The 26002-nt window shown below is 37.1% G+C and overlaps 1 pseudogene; it reads right to left on the reverse strand.

Annotated features, from left to right (window-relative positions):
- Nucleotides 1–218: 218 nt before the first annotated feature.
- Nucleotides 219–1918, reverse strand: LOC150022165 (G2/mitotic-specific cyclin-B2 pseudogene; annotated as a pseudogene).
- Nucleotides 1919–26002: the final 24084 nt, after the last annotated feature.

Below are 26002 nucleotides of genomic sequence, written 5' to 3' on the forward strand. Positions count from 1 at the left end.
TGTTTTGGGAGGTCACTAGCCCTGGTTTATAGTATATTTTAAGAAAATCCTAGTTATGATGAACTGAATGGAATCCAATTCCACTCTGGTGGTTTTCGTTGTTGCTTTATGGTCTAGATTTGGCCTCAATCTTCTTTTTTTCATCAGTATCTTTATTTTTCTTCAATATATAGTTAGAAATAGGTTTGAGAAGAGGTTTCATGAAATAGACCAGAGAATTATATACAGAAGAGAGTCAAGAATCCCAAATCAACAAGAAGACTAAGTGCAGAGATGAAGCACTCTTCCTCTTCCTTGAGGACCCCAGCGGCCTTGAACAGTCTCATCAGAGGTGAGGTGAGCTCTTGGATGACTTTTGAGTTCAGCTAAGGAATAGTGCTGATCTTTAGGAGTCTTCTGCTTGCATATTTGTTCTTGATGGTGAAGAATTTCTTTAGGTTTTTATTTGCTTTCACTACATTTTTGGTCATGTGCTGCATGACTTCCAACAACTTGTTCTATGTATATCCAATGTAATACTGCTGCTTTAGGTTCCACTTTCCTTGGCCTAGACAGAACCTCCTGGGACAGGCAGGGAGCAGCCACTGCCATTTTGGAAGGGTAATAATCACCAAGTTGTAGTCAACGAGAGTCAGCTCCGTCAAATATTTGGCTAAGGTGTGCCGTTCAACATCAACCTCTCCAGATTTTGATGCCCTCCTTAAGAAATGCAGTGGCAAAGGTCGCCCCAACTCAAATTTCAGTTCTTTCAAAATCAGAGCTTCCATTTCTTGGATTTGAGCACTGGTATATGCGTTGTCAGTGATATAAATGAAGTCTTCAATACTTGGAGAAAACATCTCCTCATACATGGAAGCCAAGAGCAAAGCTGTAATCCCAACCAGTGGAAGCTTCTTACGAAAGACTGGCTGAACCTGTAAAAATCGATCCATAATGGTGATACACATGTACAGGGTTTCCGGCAGCTGCCTGAACTTGGAATGGACTTGCCCCTGCCAGTCCACCAGCATAGCACCCATATGTCCGTTTATATCTCTTTTGCTAAGAAATGCGGTTTTATGGACTGCAGAACCTATAGCTGCCTTAGATACAGGTAGATATCCTTAATGTAGTCACTGCAGAACTGGGGGTTCTCCCAATATTCAGTATCAATATCCACAAGTTTGCACAGCAAGGCATCAGAGAAAGCTTGACAGAGGTTCTCTTCCTTCGTGCAGATATCCTCAGGTTTGGGAGAAGGACCCTTTGGAGTGAACACTTTCATCTGTATTGGTTTCACAGAAGCAACAGGTTTCAGCCGTTTGTTGACATTTGTTTTGGTGGGTTGAACAGGTACTTTGGTGTTTTGAGCTTTCTTAGCTATTTGTGTGGCTCTGGTTGTAACTCTATTTCCAATTTCTTCTAAAACTGCTCCACGAGCGTCACTTGACTCTTTGCTTTAGAATTAACACTTGTATCAATCTCCAAATCAGTGGACTCTGTCGAGTTGGAGCAGCACCCTGAGGGACGCGGCAGGCAAGAGTGCCAGCCCGGCTCAAGGAGAGACGCGGACCGGAGAGAGAGGGCACAAAAGTCCGCGCGTCCTTAGGTCCGCTCTCCAAGCCCGCACCACTGGGAATCTTCGGGTGTCGTCTAGTTTCAGGATTCAAATACCTGCTTCAATCTCTTAACATAAAAGACTTGTATAGTAATCTTTTAATATAAGCATAGGTAATATCCATTATTATAGATGTTTTGAGTTTTAAATATGAGAACGGAGGCTTTATGTTGAAGTTATCTAATTAATTACATTATTTGGGGAACTAGCTCTATTCAAGGTGCAAATGACATCCAATATTAAACAAAATGAGTTATCCTTCATTTAAATTATGGTGCCAACCTTTAAACTTGCACGTTTCAACCGTATTGGAAACGGCATAGTAAAGAAACCATAGGAAAAACACTCTTGCTGGATAATATCAACAAATAGTGTATCTGATGATCAATTTACTATAAAATTACTAAAAACTTCTTTGGAATTTACTATGTCCATCTGTAGAAATAGGTATTCGGTATCCATGATGAACAGGCCTATTGTGAGAGTTATACTAAGTCACAGTCGAGAGAGGGTAACATCATTCAATTTCAGTGCCTTACCTATTTGGAAGGGCTGTTCTGCAACAAGCCAATTTTGGCTTGCAGTTCCAATTATTAGTTAATCGTCACATCTTAGAAAGGCAGATATAGGTTTGGTCTGGTTTTTAATCTTCATTTTACAGATACCGATTGCTGGGAAAGTTTCACTGGCCTCTAAATACTCAACTAGTGGAAACCAGAGCTGGAACCAGACTGATTCCTTTCCTTTTAATTCAGTTTTTGCCTGCTAGATATAGCTTTTTTCAGAACTAACTTAGTGGAATATTCAGTTTCTGTTCTAGATATAGGATTTTTTTTTGTTTTTGTTTTTCTTTTGCACCAATTAATATGAAATTATGTATTTCCAAGATTAGGTAAGTAGTTATTGGTTAAAGTAGTGCCTGTGCAAATTTCTTCCTCTCCTAATAAGTTGAATGAGTTCTTTCATTGCATGGGGAGAAAAACAGACATATCTAAGTAGGTCAAAAAATAATTATTTAATTAAATGTAATTGCCTTATTAAATAGATAATTAAATAATAGTAGACTTTCTGTCCAATACATTCCACAAAATTTATAGCAATGTAAAAATAAAAACCTAAGATTGTCATGCAATCTTTTCAGTTACTGTTAATTTTTTTTCTTAATTTTCCATTTTCATTGATTTTAAATATTTCATGGTTTTCACTATTAGTACATTCATTGTGCAAGTTTATTTTGCTCAGAGTTGCTTATGCATACCACTAGTGATATGAGACATTGATGATATATCCGTATGTATCTGTTGACTTTTTTTTCTTCTGTAAGATAGTCATTTAGTTATGTTAATTGATAAAGAATATGGTACATAGGACCCTTACATTGTTAGGATGAACTGTTACAAAATACCAGTTAACATTAAAAAATACTGGAAAATAGTATATTTGGCAGGACATGTTGGAGTGCTTAGAAAAATTATGTGGCTATTTGTGCATGCATATCTCTGAAAGTTTCTAAAGAGCTTACAGCACTCTAAAGTTTGATAACATTTTCATATTTTACATGCTTTCTTCAGTCAAGATGAACCTTTAGGTTAAAGATTATTCCAAACTTATCTTTTATAAGAAATATTTCAAAATTTTCCTCACATTAAAATTTTCCAGTTTTAGGATTTAAGTTTTAATATTTCTATTTTTTGAAAATAGCAACTCCCTTTACCAAATGAAGTTTGAGTAAAATTTCATTTTTTTCTTTCCCATATTTAACTCCATTCCCCTATTGATCATTTTATGTAGTTAATGAGGGTATTTATTTTAAGTTACATAATAAAAACAACAAATAAATTTTAAAAACTAAACAAGTAATAAGAACAAAACTTTTTTCTAGATTAAAAATTCAAAGTGGTATGGTATATATCTCTGTTTGTGGCCTAAAAAATAAACTTCTCATTATTCCTTTTTAGCATAGTTAGTTCCCTAAGAAGAGTTGGTCTAGCTCCCAAACTAGATTGGTCAAATGATTGAAAGGGGGAAGAGCACAAGAAAATTGGGAGGAATGGGTGATATGCATACATTTTCTCTAGTACTAGAAGGTGGCAACACTACAAGTCTACTCTGTAATCAAATTTTCCTTATAGTGTTCATAAAGTGTAGGCAGGGTTCATTCTGGCATCACGGGATACATTAAGAGTTATCTTAAAGGGAATCTAAATGAAGATAGGAGCAATTATTGCAAAAAGAAAACAATCTCTTAAAATACACTTAGAAACAGGAGCAGAAGAGCTAAGACATACTGAATTCCAGCTGTCAAACAACTATGTAACTGACTTATACACTTGGTTTTTGATCTTCACAATAACCTTGTAAGATAGGCATGACTGTTACCAAGCTAGAGAGATCACTTGCATAAAGACCCACATCTATTAAAGCCTTTGTGTAAAAGCTGGTTTACTTTTTAACTGCAACACGGATTATATATGGATTCAGGGTTCTGGGCCATTCAGACATATTTACATGGACAGAAAGGACTTAAAATGCTTTAGCAGATTATTACAGTGTTGGGAAAAGAGTGAGGAAGGAAAAGAGCTTGCCACGGTCGTTTTCTGTTTCCTTGCTAAATAACATAATTTCTTTAGTGTTTGAGTCAATCACCACCCCTACTCCAAACACACACACACACACACACACACACACACGGAAAACCTATTGTATTAGAAGTGATTCTTCAAAGAAAAAGCAAAAAAAAAAAAAAAAAAAGGCAAACCAATTATATTGACTGCTTAAGCTTTCTTTCCCCATTGCTTCTTGAGGTGTTTTGTTTTGTTGGGGAGTGTGTGTGAAGATGGGGGAATTTATTTGAAGGGCAGGTAGTGAAGATCCACTCCACCTACAACTTTGCGAATATCCCCCCATGTGCCTCTTTCATAGCTCGGGCCCACTTCTGGGCTGTTTGCTATAAGGAATGAATGGTTCGGAGGCGCAGCACCAGTCTTTTCAGCTGCCAAAACTGCCAAAGGGAGAAGGACGGGGGCGCTGTCTGGTGACTAGCACGCATGATTTCTTCAAGGCGGCGACCACCTCCAGGGATTCGCTCTCCAGCAACGCCGTTTGTACTCCGGTCCCACCACCGCTACGCAAGGATGCCAAGACGCTGAACCACCAGGGCCGAGACTCTGGGGACAGAGTCACCCCGGGGCGCCCTTTTCGGCTAACCCACGGACTCCTGGCAGTTTGAAAACGCCCCAGGCCCACCTCGCTGAGCCGGGCTGTCTCGCCGCACCTAAGGCTCCGGAACTAGGCGTCCCCCACCCCTGCCTCTCCCGCGCCTCCCCCATCCCGAACTCCAGCAGCATCACTGCCTCTCCCGGAAACAAGCCTGCAGAGCAAAGGCGGTGGAAAACCTTGGGCCTTCCGCTCTGATTGGTTTCCCCCCGCCGTGCGGGGCGAGGCAGTGATTGGCTGCCGTGCGTTGTCAGTCGCCGAAGCCAGAGCCTTCGCCGGGGAAGCGCAGCAGGGCTCGGGTGCTTCGGCTGCCGCCGCGGCTGCTCGAGCTGGTGCAGCTGGGTGAGCTCGCGCGGGCGCCGCCGCCGCCGCCGCTGCCGCCCACCCCGCCGCGCCGCCCGCGCTGCCGGTCTTGCAGGCGGCCGCCGGGGAGGGGCAGCCGAGAGAACAGAGCACTAGGAGGCGGAGGTGGCGGAGAAGTGATGCTGGCGCCGGGCATCCGGGCAGCGGCAGCGGAGCAGCAGCATCTCCGGGATCCCAGCTGCATCGTCCCTTTGGCCCGCGGGCCAGCCGAGCGGTGGGAGACCTCGCGCTCCTCGGGTAAGGTCCGGCCCGGCGATGCCCGTGCGGCTCCCGGGACCACTGATGCTACCTTTGGGATTCGGAGGGTTGTTGTGGCCGGGGCGTCCTGACAAGGGTGTTTGGGATCCGGACAGCGAGTCCGGGCGCACGGCAAAGCTGATGCCCGCGCCCGTGCTACTCCTGTCCGTGCGTTCTCCCCTCCTCGCCGACAGACTTTGATAGCGTGAGGTTGGCATTGTGTATGTACATGCCTGTGTGAGCACGCGGTTTGGGGCACTTTGCAGGGAGCGAGGTGCGTTCCCTCACCGTGAGCCGACGTCCTTCAGGGATCTAGCCTGGATGGAGTGAATAGCATGCTTTTGGCTCAGCGGGAGGGAGAGCGCACGCTACGCATGAAAGTCCACCGTGGCTCATAACGATCCGGGCAAATGGAACTTTATTGCCTTGATGAAAACAAGAAGCTGTGGATCCCGCGCGTCAGAGGACCGGGATATTCACCGAGGCTCCCCAAAGTCCCACTTTGCGCCGGGGACTTAAGGAAGGAGGACATAGGAGGGGAAAGTAACGGTTGGTGCGCCTTGCTCTAGAAAAGAAGGAAAGAGAAGGGGAGTAGAACTAGGCTTGAGGAGTGGCGACTTTTTGTATGTGTCTGATGTCCCGTGTAGGAAGCTCACTACACTTTTAGGGAGCGCAGATTTGGGGATGGAGAGAGTCCAGCTTTGAGGCTCTGGCTGAAGCTGCTCCGGGCCGGCTCTGGAGTGGCGCACGGGTGTCAGCGATCACACAGCGCTGCTGGCGCGGGGCGGGGCTCGTGTGCGCGTCCAGGTGGAGCTACTTCCCGGTGGTCGGGATCCGGCCTGGAGAGCCCCGGGCAGCTGCGGACTGCCTCGCAGCTCCACCCTCGGGGAAAGTTCGGCGGGTAGGAGTCTGGACAAGCAGACTTAAAGCACACTAACCTCCAGGTGTAACCAGATTTTCGCACCTAGCTTCCTCCGGTGCCTACACTATTTTTCGTTTTAATTAAATAATTTTTTTTTTTTTTTTTTTTTTTTTTTGTAAAACCACTGGGAGTTCCACCGTCCAGCAAACATTTCTGCAGAAGGCGTTTTTTGTTTTTTGTTTTTTGCATTGCTACAAAAGGATGGTGAGGCAGAGCTTTGTCCGCATATCTCTAGCTCAGTGCTGTGGTTTCTCAATCCCCCTTCAGTACGCACAAACTTACTCTCGGCAATTGTTTTGTTTGTAGTCGTTGTCTCCTTAGGAGTCTCTGCTTGGAAAAGTTCTTGAAATACCTAGTCTCTGCTTGGGAAAGTTCCTGAAATACCAAGGCACGAAGGAACTGTTCCCACCCTGGCTCAGACAGAGAGAGAGGCTGTGGTCCTTGACAGAGGCCACGGGCTTCCAGCGGGGCGTGGAAGTGGAGAGGGCAGCTCCCTGTTTGCCAGCTAGAATCTTTGGAAAAATAAAAATGGGGTCAATATAGGGAGTATTTTACCCGTTATGTAGCTCTTTAATCTCTTTCACCGGAGGAATCTTTTGCCCCAAAACACAGAACCGGAAATATCAAACCAAATCCACACCACAGAAACCACTTTGATTAAGCTCATTTCTGATTTGGTAGAACAGAAGAAATAAAAGTAAGACACCTAATAGAAATACTGTAGGCACATCAGAAAGGAGCTGTCCAAAATGTCAGCATTTTCAGCCTTTTTTTCTTTTCTTTTTAAAGTTTCCGTTTTCTCCCAATTCAGAAATGTAAATTATTCTGAAGTGGATGAGTAACTTACTGGTAAACCAGCAGTAATGTTAGTTTTGTGTCCAAAGATAGTCGCACGTTTTTTTATCAGTTAATTCGTGAACTGTAAATGGAATTTTTTGCACTATTTTATTTGAACACTTGTACATTGCATTTGGGTTAGTAGAAAATTGGTAGTAAATATATTCTTAGCAGTCATCACATCTGGTTTAAAAGTCTAGTTTTTCTGGCAGAATTAGAGTATAGCTTGTAGTGGTGGTTGTTACATTACCATTCAAAATCTACCTGCTGCCATGTGATTATTTTAATGTTGCAATAGTTTAGTTGTAACTTTCAGGATTTTATTAAGATTATTAAACATATTAAGCAGTTGATTTTAGTTTTGTGTTTCACTTATGCAATACTATGAGCCAGTAAAAAAAAAAAAAAAGAAAACCAAACACACAAACAAACAAAAAACCTTTCCCCAGTGGGTTGATACGGGGACGTAGGATTGAAATGTGTTATGCATTCCTTGACTGGTGTGGCTCGGTTGGACATCATTCAAGGTCACCAGTTCAATTCTCAGTCGGGGCACATGTATGGGTTGCAGGTTCCCTCCCCGGCTAGGACGGGTAGGAGAGGCAACTGATCAAAGTTTCTCTCTCACATCAGTGTTTCTCTCCCTCTCTTTCTCTTTCCCTTCCTCTCTCTCTAAAAATAAGTAAAATAAAAATCTTTTAAAATTGTGTTATGCATTATTAACCAATAATTTTCAAATAACCTTAAATTAAAACTAAGTTACCAGTAACAGCCAATAATAAAAATGGAATGTCCAAGGAAATTTTAACTGCTTGGCTAAGGATATGGTTTTTCATATTGCTATCAAGTATCATCTTGTAAATCCACTGCATTATGTATTGAGGTAAGCCACAAGTCTTTAAACAGAAAAGGGGCTTTTTAGTCATTTATAGACATTTTTTTTTTTTTTTTTGGAGGAGGCGGCACTTTTACTTTGGGAAATTTTTTTTCAGATAATTAAATGTGTGTTCAAAGCCACCAGGACAAAATATAATCAAGTGCAGAGAAATGTGTCAATGAGTATAAATATTAGGATAGAGCAGTAGGGTTTATGTTTGACTGAAAGCAGAAAAGATGTAAGCCTGTACGTGTGGGGGCGGGGCACAGGCTTAGGAGAATAACAGATAGTGCTAACCACTTAGTTTATGAAAACAATTCAAGTTCTGCCAGTTCTGCAAATTTTCTTCAGTTTAGACTTGTTTGCTGCAGGGCAGCCCATGAGCTCAGACAGCCATATTTTCTAGATGGATTTTAGTAACTCAAGTGAATGTCAACCTGTCAAGACTCTAGGCCACTAAATTCACTTTTAGACCTAACCCAGATTTTAATTTCAATGTTGCATAACTTTTAAAAAGATACCACTTTTTTGCTATGAATAATAATGTATTAATACCATGATCATATTAAATAAAACATATTTATTTGTCAAGTAGTCATGATTAGAGTTAATATTAATTTATTTTCATTTAAGTATGGATGTATTCAGTTTGTGTGTGTGTAAACTGATACATTTAGGAGAATTTAAAACCTCAACCAGTTTAATAAGTCAGAAATTACTTGCACCCTCTCTTTCCCTCTGTGCCTTCCCCCAGGAAAGGCTCTCAGAAAGAATGTAACCACTCTGCACTTGAAACAAATTCAGCAACCTACCCCAAATGATGACTGTATATTATAAAGCAAAATTATCATCCTCTTAAGTAATATATTACTTAATAATTATGGGTTTATTCAAGTAAAATTTAACAAATTGTGCTGTGTTCCTACCATGTGCAAGAGACTGTTCTAGTTGCTTTGAGTATATCAAAGAGTAAATCAGACAAAGGAGCTTATATTTTATCGGGGTGAAATATATCATAAGCAAAACACATAATAAGTAAAGAACTTATATAGAATATTTATTTCCTACTAACCTGAGTTTTCTAATCTCCCCCCAACCCCCACCAATCCCATGATCTCTTTCCATCTCAGATTCTCTTCAGTTAATACACATCTACCCACACCTACACAAGTATATTCAAATTATTCTAAAAAAGGAAGTATTTATGGTGATAATGTAATATATGTTAGTACTGAAGCTACAATCTGAACAACACTCTATATGATAAGGGCTAAAGGCAGGAGAGGGATTCAAAGATGATTAAGCAATGAAATGACAGAATATTGCCCTTTAAAAAAAACTTTAAAATCAATCATAATATTTGTCAGAGGAACCAAAATGAGAAACATTGATGCTCTCAATGTATTTATTTCAAATTAACAGCATTTAAAAAGGCATTTATGACTATCCAAGGTTAACTCTACATAACCTCATTTAAAGGGGGTGAGTGAATTGGAAATAGTAAGGAAGGGTCTAAAGCATAATTTTAATGAGAAACACTCTGCTTTATCCCCATTCAGAAAGACATATTCATGTACTTCTGTGAAAGCTGATCAAAAACTCTGGGGTATGAGGTCCAAGTTTCCCTAAAGTTTTCATGATATGCTATTCTAATAAAAAAATGTCAGAATAGTTCCAAAATTTCAAAATAAGTTTGTCTTTAATTTAAAATCAACTTGGTTATTCAGTCAGTCCAATGGTGGATAAAAACTCATAATATTTTCCCAGGCTCTATTCTCTTACGCATAAAACAATGTGCAGTTATAATTCCAGTTTCATTTTCTGTGCTTTCCATTTGATTCTTTTCTTTAAGATCTTTAGCTTATATCTGAAAAGAGTTGCCTTTTTTTTTTTTTTTTAATCCTCACATGAAGAATGGAAAGTAGCTTGACTTTCAGAAGTTGGCTTGTGAAGTATATTTTGAGGAAAGCTAAATTTGTACTCCTAAGAAGCCATACCACATAATGAATTAATACCAACTTATTCACAAGTTTTCTTATTACAAGGTATTAGTGCAGGATACACAATGCTAATAGTCATTTCTGAATGAATTTCCATTTCAAGAAAATCTTCAAGGTTGCTGTTATACAATCCAGGGGATGGGAAAGTCTTCTGATAATGCCATCTCAATATTTTATTTATTCAGATTCAAGAATGCATGTACCACTCAGTTAAGTTTTAACCTTTTTCTGCCTGTTTTTTCTCCCTTCTACCCCAAGTGAAAAACTTTAAGAGAACAGAGTTTTTAACAAGCAAGTAAACCAACTGTTACCACCAACTATTACCATATCCAGTGCACAAAGCCAACTCTAGCTGATTATGAAACTCTTAGAAGAGAGTTAAGTGGGAATCAGATATTTGGAGCTGGGAAGAACCCAGGTCATTTGTCCAACCTCCTCTTTGTATAAGGAAGAGTTTTATTCCAGGATACTTTTATTAATTATCCAAAGTGAGTTGAAAGGAGAGCCAGGTCTAGAAACATTGTTCATTATCTACTAAGTTAACTCCATGCCAGGTGCTTATGAAATAGCTATGTATTTTGTAAACTAATAATGTAAGAAGAAATGACTATACCAATTTGTACATGTACCTATTTTATTATCTGACATACTCATAATATTGCACTGTAGTAATGTTATGTTGAGATCAAGAAAATGATAAATTGGAATGCATTTAGAGATGTCATCTAAGATTCATAGAGCTAGAGGTAAGTTTGCATGTAAAATATTTGTACTTAATTCAGTCACAATGTCTCCAGAGTTTCTTTTAAATATTTACTAGTAAATACAAAACAAGACTTCTTATTTTCCAGAGGTCTTGGGCTTCAAAGTTCTTAGAATATAATAGGGAAGCCATAAGCATTATATAGCTACTAGAAAATTATAAGTATACCAACAGGAAAATAGAAAAAGAAATAAATAGATAATCTACAAAAACCAGAAATATATAAAGCCAATAAGCATCTAAAATTTTAAATTAGTGATAGAAGAGTAAAGGAAAATTTTAAAATGACAGCCCTTTTGAGCATAATAGCAAAGATTGTAAGTGAAGGTTGATTCATTTACAAAATTGATGGAGATGATAAAGAGGAGGTGAATTACAGATTCTTCTAAACTTTTAGACAGGTTATTCATTGGTTTACAGAATTCTTCCATTGCATGCTACAGAAATTAATTACTACTAATTCTTAAATAATAAGATCCACAACAAGTGGAAGGTATTTGTAGCTTACAGAATCAAAAGAAAAGGAGAAGAAACAGAATAACTACAGAGATCATGGGAGAAACTGATGAAGCCTTTGGCAGGCACCATCACTGAGATGAATCAGCATTGGCCCTTTTCTGTCCATGTGTCAATTTGTTCCAGACCCAAATTTCTAGAATGAGAAGTATGACCAACTTAGACAGGTTTCACGCCTATGCTTTTTGTCAGTGGATCACTGGGACACCTTGATTCTCACTCCTGCCAAGAATTCAAAGGAAAATCAGGGACTGTTACCAGCAGAAGGGAAAATAGATGCTATGTGTATCTAAGCCTTCAAAATGCTCGCTTTGTTTCAGTAACACCACTTCTAGAATTCGTCGGCAGCCGTCCGTCTCGAGAGACGATGGTGTAGCTTCTTAAGAGTCTATCTGCACCGCCGAGAATGGCTGTGCAGTCCGACTTGGGAGTGACACGGTATCTGTCTCCTCCCGTGTTGAATCGACATCTTGCGATGACGCTGGAGTGTCCTCTCCAGTGAAGCTGAAGCTACAGAGCCTGGGCAGGGTGATATGGAGGGTCTGCTGTTGCCCATGCAGCAGATCCCCCCTCTCTTCGCAGCTGAAGGGTCCAAGGGAAAGACGGAGTCAATACAGCTTGGCTTCAGGTGCGCCGCAGGAGTTGCCGGTGTTGACTACAACGTCAAACCGCCTTAGGGACTCCGGCTCCGGATTTTCTGTCGGGGTTTACTCCCTTAGCCTTTCCCCTGAAGAGGTATGCCGCAAGGCAGCGGAGGTTTTTTGGAGTCAGAGTTTTCCTTCTCTGATGTGCCCTGACTGGAAGATCGAACCAGCGACACTTAGCTCGCAGGCCGACGCTCAATCCACTGAGCCAAACCAGCCAGGGTAACTTCTAGAATTAATTCCATATAATTAATCAGAAATGCACACAGTTTTATTAAAATGTCATTTGTAGTAGTTTGATAGTAAAAATAATATATTTGGCCAAAGGTAGGGAAATAATTACATTATGACCTATACCATGAAACCATGATTTTGAAAGGTTGGTTATAACATTGGAAAATGCTGATGAAATAATAGTGAATAAAGTGGAAGACAAGATTTAATATGAAGGAGGAACTTACATTCACATATATAAAAAGCTTTGATAAAATATTAATATTTTGAGGGATACAGTGAGGTTATAGAGGTTTTATCTTTTAAATATATAAAATAGTTTTTGCTAGGAACAGGCACTGCTATAATCATATAAAATCCTATACTAAAACAAAGAAAAAAGAAGTAGAGAAATGATAGTGCCTTTGGCATTCAGGCACCTCTATTGGAAGCAAAACATTGGACTGACATACTTAATTTTGGAAGGAAAGGAACTAAGTGTACAATATTCCTGTCTCCACATTAAGTTAGTATATATCAAGCAAAATTTTTCCAATTTCCTACTTGTAATACTTTCCAGGAGTCATTTTCGACTTTGCTTTTTAAATCTTTATTTCAGTGTAATATAATTTTAAATGTATTTGAATTTTGTGGTTCAACTAAAGGATTATTATTGGCATAGCAGGTTAAAAATAGAATAAAAACAATTACATGCATTGATATATGTGTATATCTCATCAGTTAACCTGCTAATTCTCATTAGCTCAAGATGAAATTAAGACATGAGCTATTATATCCTAAGAAGATAAGCTATAGCCTGGCCCAGTTATTTATTAAATACAATTAAAGATTCTGTTAAATTTGATTATAATAAATTAGAAAATCATGCTTTCTTATATAAATCAGAAAGCAAATATAGCTGAATGTTTTGAATATTTTATTTATCCTGGTTCATGCTTATAGCTCAGAAATAACCTCCAAAGAACGAAGTCATCTGCATATAGGAATGGGTGAAATTTTTCTGAACTCATGAATGCACTGTTTTTGTAACACATTTTTGAGAACAGTTTACTCTGGCATATTGACTGAGCTCTGTACAGGGTGATTTTGATGATCTCATAAATTATACTTGAATAAACAATGTAATTATTGGAAAAAACAGAAGAGGGAAAAGAAAATTGGTTGATTATTGGTTCCTTCTAATAGCTTTTGCCTTCTTGTAGCTCATGGGATGTGCAATCTGTTAGCTAGACAAAGCAATAAACTTTGAAACTTTTTCCCCAATTTTTATATAAATGGTAACATTTTATATACACTTTCTTCTTACTGCTTTTAAAACTCAATAATCTTGGAGAACTGTCAAAGCTGATAGATAAAGACTGTCCTCATTTATTTTTACAACTCCATGGTATTACATTTGTTGAAAGCACCATAACTTATTATTTGGTAGCCCCCTTCTGAAGAACAATTATATATTTTTTTCAATTCTTTTGAGTAACACAACCAATGTTGTCATGACTATTCTTGCACACATTATTTCATATGTGCAAGAATCTGTAGGACCCAGAAGTAGACTTGCTGGATTACTTTGAAAATGTATGTGTATTTGTTTATTTTCACAGTTGAGTAGTATCTTGATATTCTTTCTTCAGTTGCATGATTAATAGGGCTGAGTCAGACTGGTTCAGGCTTGGATTTGTGACATTTCCCTAGAGACCCCTGCCCAGGTTTACATCTAACAACATGTTTTGTGTGTATGCAATTTGTTGTGAACTCAACTTATTTGGTGATCTTCCAGCATCTACTTAACTGTATTGACCACACAGATAGCCGCTAGAACAGGAGCTTTTGTCAAATTGTTCCTTGCTTTTAGATATTCTCTTTTCTGACCTTTTGGGTACTTGTTACTCATCTACTAAATGACAATATTAAAAATAATCATATCCCACCTTGGCAAGGGTGCAGTGAATCTGGAGCTTTCAGAAACTGTTTGTTGCAATTAAAATTGGCACAACTCTTTTGAAAAGCAATTTGGCAGTATGTAGAGAAAAATTATAAAAATATTCATACTGTCTGATCCATTAATATTTCTCCTGGGAATGTATCCTAAAGAAATAATATAAAATATAGAAAAGGTCATATGCTTAAAGATGTTGATGGATGTGTTATATGTAATAAAAAAGCAGAAGCAACTGAAATGGTCAATAATACTCTTAGGCACATACATTTGAGAATAATATGCAACTATTAAAAGTAAATGTGAAGATTATAATAAAATAAAAATACATAAGTTATAATATCTCCTGGGGAAAATGGGCTACACAATTTTATACAAGTCCTACCATAGCTAGGCAAAACTTAAACAGATGAACACTGAAATTATAAATGTGTTTTAAAATGGTAGGAAAATAGGTGATTCCTCAATTCTTTTTCCTTTAGTTTTCAAGACTATTTTACATTTCAAGTTTCCAAAATGGAAAAAAAACACAGCTAGATTTTTCCTTTTGCCTTTAATAATTTGCACTAAATATAATAGCTTTTGATGATTCTAACTTGTTTGCTACTCTCTAGTGATATGAGATTTTTCATCTTCTCTAGGTGAGTTCATCCTGTAGTTTGCAATGCAATACACATTGTCTTCAGAAGTGCTCTCATTTTCTTTTATATAGTGAAATGTCTTAATCACTGAACTTTCTTTTAATCTCATTCCTCATGATAGATATTCTTTCTCATTTGGAAGAACAGATTCTAGTATTTTGAACTATCCTGAACTTGCTTCTAGCCTCTTTCTCCGACTTAATCTCATAACACTGTTCCCTTTGCTTACTAAGCCTTATCATACTGATCTTTCTCTATCTCAAAAACACTAAGCTCAATCAGACAGCTTCCTAATTCTTTATTAAATTCTACATATTTTATTAAAATATACTCTGGAAAAGTGAGTAACATGACAAAAATATAATATAAATATACTTACCCCATGGAATAGACAGTAAGTAATATTGCCCGTAAGAGTTGTTAATCTTTAAGAAGAGGCAAATGACTAAATATAATGAGAAAAATACCTTTTTTAAAACAAAACATATGGGTTAATTGTTAACTTGAAGTGAAGAAGGAAGGAATAGTGTGAAGTGTGTATTTTGTCCAATAACTTCATAAAATGAAGGCAGTGGCATTATCTCTCTATTGAAATATGTTTCATGTCATAGACTATGTTGTTATCTTTGCCCAGTTGATTATCACTTTATGTTCAAAGTATGAAGTTCAAGTTAAAGTCAAAGAAACTACAATGAGAGGAGTGTCATCTCATGTATGAAGCACCATTTTACAGGTTCTATCTGCTTATCTTCCCAGTCAAGTGAAATGATTTTGAATTTTTTCCTAATAAAGATGTTATTTTCTGAGACATGCATCAGTGATTAGGTAGGATGGTGCTGAAGTCATGTGGAGGCAGTGGTGAAGCTCTTTGGAGGACTAATTTCGGACAATGCCCTGTCCATGGTATGCCAGGCCTAGCATCTGACACTGGGTCATATTTTAAAGGATCTGTCTGTTTTGCTTACGGAATGCCGCAATCCATCTTCCTCTCTCACTGTATGCTTTAGAGATGTCACTGCTTATCTTTTCCTAGTTGAACTCGAATATTTCACTCAGCTATTCCAAAGTCCCCATGATCACCGATTGATAGTTGAAACATGTATGGATATCTTCATTAAAAAGACCTTCAACAGCCTCTGACACTCTAAAAATGTATTCATTTAAAAATGAATTTATGGTTAAATGTTAAGTTCATAATGAGTATGTTTAGACATATTATTTGAATAAAGTTAAAGTATAATTTCAGTGGGGGTGGGGAGAGGGGGGAGGAGGGAGAGGAGAATGGACAATAGGAAAGGGGAGGAGCAGCAACAGATAAAATAAATTACACGTCAGGTAGTGTGAGTGCCATGAGTAACAATCAGGCAGAGGAAGGGCATAAACACTGTGGAAGGGCGGTCTGTGTGCTTTAGGTAGGGTGGTTAAAGTTTCTTGAGAAGATTATTGGTCTCTCCTTGTATGCACACATGATGAAAGAGCTGACTGTTCTCTGGCATCTTGAGCAAAAACTTGAATTAAATGAAGGCCCATTCCAGGTGACTATGGGGAAGAATCCTCCAGTCAGAGATGCTACAGAAGAAATGAATCTGGTGTGTCAGAGACACCTCAGTGCTACTGGAAGGAATGAGTGAGGAAGAGGAGATGAAGTTGGAGAGGTGGCCATGGCCCACCAACGAGCCTCATTATAGAGTTTGACTGAAGTCAAGGGTTGAATGGTTTTGATTGGGAAGGTGGGTGATGTGTTTTCTGGTTGTCATGTGCAGGATTGACAATCGGAAAAAAAAAAAAAAAAAGCCTGCTGGGAAGTGAGTTAGGGGTTATTTCAGAGAACTAGGTGAGAGATAATGGTGGCCTTGGAGGCATGGACTGGAACTCCTCAGCTGTGTTCCAACACTTCTGAAAATGATTGATTGTGTTTGCACATCTCTCACTTCTGACTCTACATGTTATATAAGGATAATGGAAGAAACCAGGGTTCCATGAACTCATTTGGAAGCAGTGTTGTACACTTTTCATGTATGTGCATTTTATGTTTCCTAAGGCAACTTATCAATAATAAAAGCACTAGAAGATTTGCCTACATGAAAATTAAATGTGTTCATTAGCATTTCCATCTTCTCTCTTCTTCAGATTTAAGTCCTAATACAGTATTCTCATTTTATGTGCTTTCTTCTCATCATTTATTTGTTGCTCACTGACATGTAAGTATTGAGAGGATAGTTGCTCTAAAGTTATACACAGAATTTTATTGTGTACATAGATTTTTAAACTTTTTAATCAGTTCACACTCTGAGTTGCAAGACACAGAAACCCAGTTCAAAATAGTTTAGGAGAACTGAGCAATCCAGGGTGTAACTTCAGGTGTATCAGGATCAAAGTTTGCAGCCAATGATACAAATGTATTCTGTAATCCTGCATATTTGTATTCTGACTAACTTCTGTGTGGCCTCATTCTCAATCAGTTTCTCTCTCTCTTTCTCCCACCTCACCTTGACTCTCACTCCACCTTCCAAACAGGCAATTTCCAAACTAAAGCTGCCAGAAAATGAGTGAAATTCTTTACTGCTAACTCTGGAAAAGGTCACAGTCTGATCCTTGTAACCTAATCAGTGTGACCAGGACAAGGAGAGTGCTGACTCATGTGTCTGTGCACTTCTTTTCTGGAACTTCATGTAAGGGCTGATCATGACCTTGAGGGCAGTTAATGGGGAGTGAAAAAGAAATTATGCTACTTCAATCGACTTACTTGAAATTAATTTCAGGCTTTCTGGATTTCTTGGAAGCTGCCACTTTACATTTTTGGATTAACTTATGTGAGAAAAGGTTTTTAAGAGTCTAAGGTATGACGCTAAAGATGTTATTAGAGTCATTTGGATGAATACAGAAATTGCTTAGTGGTCATTACCTAACAATGAATGCTCATCTGCTGTTAAACATTGCTTCCAGTTATGTTTGGATCATGCTTTCTATCAAGAGCAACAGGAAAAGTTGGATGGAATTTAAAGAAAAATAAAACTTTCTTAAAGGGAGCAAAGGTCATGAAGACTTATAATGCTGAAATCTGGGAGAGGACAAAACCCATAGAGATGATTCCAGCATTTAAGGATATCTTTATTGTTAGAAAGAATTAACTGAGTGGCTGAGTTGCACTTTTGGTCATCTTGTGAGTCTAGATGCAATCCAAAAACCATTTAGGGCATCCACTGGCTAACCACCACCCACACAGGACTGGACTTCTGAAGATTTGCACCTTAGGAGTAAGTCTGTTAGAAGCCAACTGGTCTTTGCATGGACTTGCAGCGCACCTCCATGTCATATGGGCAGTCTGGAAGACCACAAGCTTAGAAATCAGGTTCAGGTGGTTCAAGCCAGCTAGTATCTCAAATGCCTGAAAGAAGAAAATGAAAAGCCTCTCTGGAGGAAAATGCATCATCCTAGGTTCGAAATGCTTTTACAAATAACTTTTTGTATATGATATCCAGTGTATATTCAAACCAGACACACATTGACCAAGTGATCAAAATTAAAGTTGTCAGGGAAGGGCAGATATTATTCTATGCCTCCAGAGATGATGTCCTGAGAGGAAGACAATATCATTAATGTAGTATTATGGTTGAGAATGTATAATTTAAATCTAATCATTGGGAAACAACAGATAAACCATAATGAGATTATTCTTTTTAAAAGAAGGAGAGCAAGACTGTTCAAATATGTTAATATCATAAATGACAAAGAAAGGATGTAGAAATGTTCCAAATTAAAGGAGAAAAAAGAGACATGACAACTCAATGTCATATATAATCCTAAATTAGATTCTGTACTGGAGGGAAAAATATGCTAAAAATGACGTTATTGGTTCAATTCCCAAAATAGGATATTGGATGAAGGATGCCATTATTTTTCCTAGTTTGGGCTACAGAAATTGATCTCTCACAGTTCTGGAGGCTGGAAGTCTGAGATCAGGGTGCCAGCCAGTATGGTCAGCTGCTGGGGAAAGACCTCCTCCAAGCTGAAGGAAGATTATTGGCCTCTCCTTGTATACTCACATGATAAAAGAGCTGGCTGTTCTCTGGCCTCTTTTTTTAAGGGCACTGATCTCATTTGTGAGGGCTCTACACTCATGATCTAATTACCTTGCAAAGTCCCCACCTCCAGATGCCATCACATTAGGATTCGATTTTTAACATCTGAATTCTGGGGGCACACAAACACTTAATTCCATTGTAATATTATAATAATGTTAAGTTAACTGCAGTTGCTAATTTTCTTGTGATTATATAAGGTAATAATATCCTTACCTTAGATACTAAACATTAAAGATGTGGATAAAGAGTCATGTATGCAACTTATTCTCAAATTGTTCAGAGAAGAATTTTATATATATTATATATAGAGAGAAATATTTTATATAATATTTATAGAGATATAATTATGTATTATATCTATAAGAAGAATGATAAAGCAAAGGGACAAAATGTTAACAATATTTGAATCAGGTAAAGGTCATGGATGTCCTGTGTTCTCCTTTTATTCCTACAAATTTCTTTTAATTTTGAAATTTCCAAATGAAAAGTTAGAAAGAAAAATTAGGCACACCAGGACCTAAGATATTTAAGTTATCAAATACAACCCATAAAACTTCTAAATTAAATATATATATATTTTTTCATTGAGATAGAAAGGCTAAATTTGAAAATTTATATGAAGGTAACATAGCAGATTTGAAAAAGTCATATTGAAATAATGAATTTATATACAACACTTGAGACTAAGAATTCAATGAATAAGTTTAAGAGCAAATTAGATACCAGAGAAGAGGGATTTAGCAAGCTGCAGAATGGGGCAAAAGAAACGATCATTGTTGTATAATGAAGATAAAGAGAAGAAACAGTGGGGGACTTTTTACATGCATCTAATTGGAGTTCCAGAAGGAAAGGAAAGCTATAAGCGGAACTTATATAGTGATTCCTGAAAAGTTTTCAGGACTGATTAAAACTTTTAATCCAAAGATTTAAAGAGTCCCAAGTAAGTAAATAAATAAACTGTACTTAGACACATCATAATGAAATTGCAAAAACAGAAATACAAGAGGAAAATATTTTCATTAATAATAAATTAGAGCAGTAGCCAGAACACCAGTGGAAGCCAGAAGAGAGTGAAGTGTTATATTCAGTGTATTGAATGAAAATAACTGCTTATTTATATGTACTTGTACTCAGTAGAAATAACCTTAAAACAAACAAAGAGAGGAATAAAGCTGGTTTTCAAACAACAACAAAAGAAGCCAAGCAGAAATTGAATTTATCAACAGCAAACCTGCATTGAAAGAGTTACATTGTGTAAAAGCAGGTGAAGGAAACAACAAAAAGTGAAGAGGATGATAAATTTGCAGATGAAATCTGCCTTTATAAAATAAATATGAAATTGAATAAATTGAGTTGAATTATATACACAACAAAAAAATCATATAAATCAAGGGGAAGTTAAATGAAGTTAAATTGGGTTTTTTGTTCCTTGAATTGTCTGAGGAGAGACATAAGACTTTGATAAGTTGGAGGATCTAAAAAAGCTGAACTCATAAAAAGGGAAAGTGGAATGGTGGTAGCCAAGGACAAGGGGATGGGGAAATGGAGAGGTGTTGGTAAAAGGGCACAAACTTCCAGTTATAACATGAGTAAGTTTTGGGGATGTGATGTACAGCATGGTAACTATGATTAACAAAAATATTTAAAAAATTTATTGCAAATTACTCAATTTACTTAAAAAAATAACCAGTTCATCCATTCCCCTATCTATCATCCCCACCTCTGGAAACCATCATCTGCTTTGTGTATCTATGAACTTGGCAGTTTTTGTTATTTTTTAAAGTTTATATTGATTAGAGAGAGAGAGGGGAGAAGAAGGAGGAAAATGATGGAGGGAAGGAGCGGGAGAGAGAGGGAGAGAGAGAGAGAGAGAGAGAGAGAGGAAGAGAGAGAGAGAGGAAGAGAGAAAGAGAGAGAGAGAAATCACATTTGTTGTTTCACTTATTATGAGTTCATTGGTTGCTCCTTGTATATTCCCTGAACAGAGATCAAACCCTCTGCCTTGGGGTATCAGGATGACACTAACCAACTGAACTATCCGGCTAGGGCTAGTTTTTGTTTTAGATTCTGCATGTAAGAAAGATCATATGGTATTTGTCTTTTTTTTATCTGACTTATTTCACTTAGCATAATGCTCTCTCGCACTTCATCCATATTGTCACAAATAGCAAGATTTCATTCTTTTTTATGGGTGAACCATATGAACAATATTCTATTGTGTATATATCTATATATATCACAATTTCTTTATCCATTTATCCACTGATGGCCACTTAATTGATTTTTATATCTTAGTTATTTAAAATAATACTGTGGTGAGCATAACTAACTCTAATTCGGTGAATACTAACTCTTTTTGAGTTAGTATTTTTGTTTTCTTTGGATAAATATCCAGAAGTGGAATTCTGGTCATATGGTAGTTCTATTTTTAAATTTTTGAGGAAATTTTATATGGTTTTCCATAATGACTGCACCAATGTACCTTTACACCAACTGTACAAGAATTTCCTTTTTTCCACATCCTCACCAACACTTATTTCTTATTTTTGATAATAGCTATTCTTAGAGGTATGAGGTGATACCTATCTGGTTTTGATTTGCATTTCCTTGATGATTAATGATGTTGAGCATTTTTTTCATGTACCTGTTAGTCATCTCCATGTCTTCTTTGGGAAAATGTCTATTCAGATCTCCTGCACACTTTTAATCAGATTGTGTTTTACTATTGCATTTTTATGAGTTCTTTGTATATTTTAGATATTAGCCTCTTATCATACATTTAATTTGCAAATATTTTCTCCCATTTAGTAGGTTGTTTTTTTATTTTGTTAAAGGTTTCCTTTGCTGTGCAGAAGATTTTTAAGTTTTTAAAATTAAAATGTAATTGACATACAATATTATATTATGCTTAGGTGAACAACATAGTGATTTGATATTATATACTTTCCAATGATATCTCCATGAGGTCTAGCAACCATCTACCACCATACAAAATTATTAGGATATTACTGGCTACATTCCCTGTGTTGACATTACATTTCCATGACATTAATTTTATAACTGGACATTTATACCACTTATTTCGCCTTCACTTTTTTCACCCACATACCCTTACCACTCTGAAAAATCATAAGATTTTTGTCTTTTCTGACATTTTGCTTGGTATTATATCCTCTATTTCCATCCACGTTGCTGCAGATGGCAAGATTTCATTCTTTCTATTGCTGTGTAATATTCCATGGGTGTATATAGCATATCTTCTTTATCCATTCATCTACCAATGAACAACTAGTGATGCTTGCATATCTTGCATATTTTAAATAGTGCTGCACTCAACAAAGGGATGCGTGTATCTTTCTGTAGTATTAGTGTTTTTGTTTTTGAGGGAGGGATAAACACACAGGCATAGAATTGCTGAGTCATATGGTTGTCCTATCTTTAATTCTTTTTTAATGTAGTCCCACTTGTCTATTTTTGCTTTTGTTGTTTTTGCTTTTGGTGTCAGATTTTTAAAAATCATCACCATGACCTGTGTTAAGGAGCTTATTATTGCCTGTGTTTTCTTGTAGGAGTTTTATGGTTTCAGGTCTAACGTTCAAATGTTTAATCCATTTTGAATTAATTTTGGGGTATTGTGTAACAGAGTGGTCTAGTGTCTTTTTCTTCTTCTTTTTTTGCATGTTGCTGTATAATTTTCCTACTGCAATGATTGAAGAAACTGTACCTTTTTCATTGTATGTTCTTGGCTCTTTCGTTGTCGTAAATTAATTGAGTATATGTGTATAGGTTTATTTTTGGGTTCTTTATCTGTTCCACTGATCTGTGTGTCTGCTTTTATGCAAATAACACACTGTTTTAATTAATATAGGTTTGTAATATAGTTAGAAATCAGGGAGCGTGATGTCTCCAGCTTTGTCCTTTTTCCCCAATATTACTTTGGCTATTTGGAGTCTTCTCTGGTTCCATAATATATTTAGCATTATTCTGTTTCTGTGAAAAATGCCTATGGAATTTTGACAAGGATTACATTGAATCTGTTTTTGCTTGGGTAATATTGACAATTTAACAAAACTAATTTTTTAAATCCATGATCATGGAATAACTTTTCATTTATTTGTGTCATTATTTCATTAATGTGTTATAGTTTTCAGTATACTGGTTTTTACCTCCTTTGATAAAATTATTCCTAGGTATTTTATTTTTTATGTTTATAATGGGATTATTTCTTAATTTCTCTTTTTAATAATTTAGTATTAGTGTATAGAAATACAACAGATTTTTGTGTGGCAGTATTGTATCCTGAAACTTTACTGGATTTATTATGATGAATGAGTTCTGGGGATATACAGAGGTCTGTCCAGAAAAACTTTAGCCCTTTCTAATATAATGAGAACAGTTTGTGCAATATCTATGTAACCTGGCAGCCAAGGAGAGTGGACTGGAATGCACACGTGTGAACAACGACGACTTAAATGTACTAGTCAGTGGGGGCAGTAGATGCTGTTGAGTGAGCATGTGAACTGTGTGGCTGTCACATTTAAAATGACTGAGTGAATAGAGTAGCGAATCTGCATCAGATTTTGTGTTAAGCTTGAACATTCCTCCACGGAAACTGTTCAGATGAACCAGAAGGCAGCAGCTATGGGCACCTGGTGACTGGCAGCTTCATCACAACAATGTGCCTGCTCATGCATCATGTCTCGTGTAGAGGTTTCTGGTGGAACATAAAAATCACCCAGGTGACTCAGCCCCTCTGTAGCTCAGATTTGGTGTCCTGCAATTTCTGACTTTTCCCAAAACTAAAATCACCTTTGAAAGAGAAGAGATTTCAGGCCATCGATAAGATTCAGAAAAGTACGACAGGGCAGCTGATGGCGATTGGGAGAACTGTGCCATGTTCCAGGTGCCTACTTTGAAGGGGACTGAGGTGTCATTGTCCTGTGTACAATGTTTCTTCTATCTTGTATCTTTAAAATGTCTCTATTTTTCATATTAGATGGCTGGACACCTTCTGGACAGACCTTGCATATATTTGAAAGTTGCTTGGAAGAATAGATTTTAAAAGTTCTCACTATACACACACAAAAGGTAATTATGTGAAATGATGGAGGTATTAACTATTGAATGCACATGTATAAAATCATGTTGAAGCTTACACAACGGTATATGTCAATTATACCTTAGTCATGTTAGGAAAATTGTTTGCAATAAAACATTAGGTTTTATTCACTTAATATATATAAATAAGTTACTTTAAAAATACTATAAAGAACAGAATAAAAATTTACCATTAAACTGTAACTACAGCTCTACTGTAGTTTTATTCTATTTGGGAATTTCATTTTCTCTCTCACTTCCTCAAAGTATATTCAGTTGCATTAAGCAATGTCTCAATGTAATATCTGGTAGAGTAATTACCTAAGTGCTACAGTATCCTGGATTTATCATGTCCTTATTTTCATTATCATTCATGGAAAAACCAGTGGACCATCACTTTTGCCATATTCTGTGGGGATGTTACTAAACCATTGCACCTCTCCCCTCAGGATAGTTTGCTGTACATTTTTACCTGCTTGTTCTCTACTTTTTATAGAAAATGGCACAGGGCATATATGAAGTGCATAATCCAATCCCTAAACCATCTTCAAGTAAATGACTTAGTGTAGTCTATTTTTTATTTATTTTTGATAGAATTTTTTATTTAGTATTTATTGTATTTTTTCATTACAATTTAGCCCACTTAAATGGCTCAGTGTAATTTAAATAACCTTACCTAAAAAATTGCCAGACTACTCTTGACATGATCAATATGTTAAATGACTTAATGTAGCTATTTTATTGGTGATTTAAACATAAACATATGCTTTTATACAGAAAGATTAAAGGTATTTTTAATATCAAAATTTAGGCTGGCTCTCTCAATCCAATGAGACTCTGGGGACTCTGGTCCTCTGATGACCCTAATATAAGAAGCTAGTTATAGTTTGCCTCCAATAGAAGCATTCTTGTTGTTTGTCTGTTTGTTGTTTTGTTCTTTTAACCTCGTTAAGACAGAGTGAGGGAAAAGTTCTCTGCTTAGCCCGCTTGGATGCTGTCGTTTGGAATTTCCTGATTTGGGACTCTTTTTGTGGAAGGTGGTCTTTAGTACTATTTCAGTCAGTCAACTATTGAGAAAATATTTGATTTATTGATAATAATCAGATGACTATTGAAATGCTTTGCATCTGATAAATGCACAGCAAGTTAGCCTACATAACAAAAAGTATCCTTTCTTTGTAGACTTATGAAAGCTCAGGTCACATGTAGTCGTTTAGATTTTCTTTATCACTGTTTCTCTTTGACCAAAGAAAAGTGAGTACCCTTGTGTCTTTTGATTACATTTCTTGTCTTGAAGTATGTTAAGAGCACCCCTTCTCATGCTGCACCCACTAAAGGTAACATGGCTTTGTCATTAGGTTAAAATGCCCCAGTAAGATCCTGTCCTATTATAAGCATCCGTGACTAGGAGATTGGAGGATCCTAATTCTTTGCAAAAATTATGTTGTCAACAATATTAGCCAGGTGTTCTTTTGAACTGAACTTAATAGTGAACGTTTAGTAATACTCCCACTCATATATATGTAAACGCTGCTTAGCATTGGTTTCCAGATTTAAAATGTGGAAGAAGAACCTTTTTTAAAAAAATGTTTGGGGAAAAGTAGCCTAGCTGCTAAGAAATCTGAGTCCCTTGGGAGGAGAGAGAAAATTGCTCCAACAAAGTCTTTGCCCTGTAATAATTTAACCTGGCTTTCTACCAGCTCCAGGCTCAGTCTGTCCCCATGACTAGCAAAAACAATTTTACTTTCAATTGTATGAACATTATAAGCTAATTGGTATGTTGCCAATGTGTTCTTTAACAAGTGTTCTGGATGTTCACAAGCTCCTCTAATAAAGACATAATTTGTGCCAGGAGTTGAAGTGTCATTCCTGGTTTTACCAAATTGATTGTTTGTGTGGAATTAAACTGTAGATTTATTTTGCTGTTCTTACATGCCAAAATATTTAAAACTACTAATAATGATTTATTTGTCCTTTTAAATTGTCATTTTTATTAAGAATTCGTATTTTGTCTTGGCTTGCATGAAAATATGATAC

Source organism: Furipterus horrens, unplaced genomic scaffold, assembly GCF_987537825.1.
Source record: "Furipterus horrens unplaced genomic scaffold, mFurHor1.1.pri manual_scaffold_1, whole genome shotgun sequence".
In the NCBI taxonomy this organism is placed as follows: domain Eukaryota; kingdom Metazoa; phylum Chordata; class Mammalia; order Chiroptera; family Furipteridae; genus Furipterus; species Furipterus horrens.